The following is a 2421-nucleotide window of genomic DNA, read 5'->3' as shown; positions in this document are numbered from 1 at the left end:
TCCGTTCCCGAAGTTCCTCCCGCTGTTCCGAAGTCCCTGCTGTTGCGGTCGCGGTTCGTGAGTGCCCGAGTTAGTGCGACTCGGCACGTATGTGCACGTGTATCCGTGAGGGATCTCCTTAGGTGCCTCATGCAAGAACCGGTAATCACTAGGGTCACCACCGATCTTGTAGACGACGTATGCCGCGTGAACTTGGCACTTCTGGTGCTGCCAACGCGAATGGCAGCGGTGGTCGGGACTGGAGTGGCATATCTCCTTGGTGAGTCCCTAGAGCTGGTCCTGACGGAGAGTACTGATGCCTCATGATTTCCTGGATCACTCGGAGGGCGACACGCTCCAAAGTGTTCACCAGGCTCTCAGAATGGCGGTGCAGCGAATGAGCTACCATGAAGTTAATCTCCTGACGCGAGACCCGGTGCGTTCTTCCGACGGGGCGGACAGGTCCACTCCATCGAGTGCGCCTTCAGGTGAGAACCCTTTCCACCCGATGCCGTGTGAGCGGGTTCTCTGGAAAGAGCCGATGAGGTCGGCTTCGAGGATCGCTTTGACCTCGTCATACTTCTTCTTGAGCTCCTCGGTCAGATCCTCGTACGTGACTGGAGTGCCTTCCACCATCTCATATGTAGATGGCGATGCGGTTGATGTCGAAGACAGTCCCACCGGGCGTGCCAGAATGTGTTGCGGTCAGAAACCCACCGGCGAGCAGCGACGGGCAACACAGTAGAGCCGGGAGGCTCCCAGGACTGCGGCTGGCCCTGGTCCCTCCGAGCGACGGCCCGCAAAGACTCGGCACGCACGTCCGATGCTGGTGCAAGGGCGTGCCACCTGACCTATGCCTGGTCAGGAAGGTGTTGGATTTGCCTCGCTTAGCTTCCTGCATGGCATACACGTAAACATTAAATACGAGCCTCGATCGGCTCTCAGGTTATCCTGTGAATCGGCTCAAGGAGCCGATCCACCCATGATCCGTACGAGGTGTACGAATATATGGTGGTCCTGCTTGATCAATATAAAGCTAAAACGACCTACTACGATTTAGGGTTTTCACCACATAATCGGAACATCCTACGCGTGATTGAGCACGGCGGCCACGCACGGTGATCGTAAGCCGTCCCTAGACAAGGCCTAAAAACCAACATGAGGTTGATCCTCTGAACATCCTCGTCTAGGGCTAGCAAACTACACCCTACGCGCCACTCGGATCCTTCAACCCGTTTGTAAGGCCTAACTATGCAGATATTAAACTAATCCTTGAAGAACAAGGAGCAATCATAACGGATCGGATCTACTAAATAATGATCAAGCGGTGCCGCCCTTACACCTAAGATAGGTGTAAGGGCGGCTAGACGTCTAAGGGTTGCACGAACGAAAGCATATGATACGATGAAACAATGCTAACCCTAACACATCTATGATAACTACGTTGCTCGCCATCAACAAGGCTTCAAGCACGAGCAACGCATGAACAACGAATAAACGTGTATCGCCTAGATCACAAGATGCGATCTAGGCAAGTATGATGCTTACCCGGAAGAAACCCTCGAGACAAGGGAGTTGGCGATGCGCCTAGATTGGTTTGTGGTGAACGTGATTGTTGTTTATTTCATAAACCCTAGATACATATTTATAGTCCGTAGACTTTCTAACGTGGGAATAATCCCAACCGTGCATGAGCCAAATTCTATCTAATGACACGTATCCTACTATATTACAGATATATGGGCAAACTAGCCCAAACTTTGCATATAAGGCCGATTCATGTATTTCTTCTATGTATATTCTTCAAGCCCATCTCCAATCGCGGCCCACCTCTGATCCGGTCAAATTCTGGTGATAACACCCTCTTAGGCCTTGTTTGGTACTAGTGTTTTAGTGGGGATTAGTGGGGATAATACTCTAGCGTATTGGGTGAATCTCTGCTGTCATCCAATCCCCACAAAACCTCATCCCCAATCCACTAGGTAGGGGTAGAGTATTGGGGATTGAAAAAATTACACTAAAATTTTGGGGAAAAGTGGGGATAAGTGGGGATTAAACTCGCTCATACTCTAGCACCAAAAATGTATTGGGGATAAGTGGGGATTTGAAGTTTGGAGCGGATTATCCCCGCTAATCCCCACTAAAACTCTAATACCAAACAAGCCCTTATGTGGGCCGTCCCAAGGAGGAAAAGTAAGGGCCAAGGCATCCCATGGCTGCTCCCTCTCCTATATAAAGAGGGGAGGGGCAAGGGTGCTAAGGGGCTTGAACGAAGAAACCCTAGCCGCCATCCTCTCTCTGTCCTTGCTCTTGTACCGGCTTGGCGAAGCCCTGGAGGAAATCTTCTCCACCACCACCACCACCATGTCGTCGTGTTGTTGGATTTCGAGAAGTATCTACTACATCCGCTGCCCGCTGGAACGGGGAGAGGACGTCTTCATC

This window comes from Lolium rigidum, chromosome 6, assembly GCF_022539505.1.
Source record: "Lolium rigidum isolate FL_2022 chromosome 6, APGP_CSIRO_Lrig_0.1, whole genome shotgun sequence".
Lineage (NCBI taxonomy): Eukaryota > Viridiplantae > Streptophyta > Magnoliopsida > Poales > Poaceae > Lolium > Lolium rigidum.
This window is presented reverse-complemented; position numbering follows the sequence as displayed.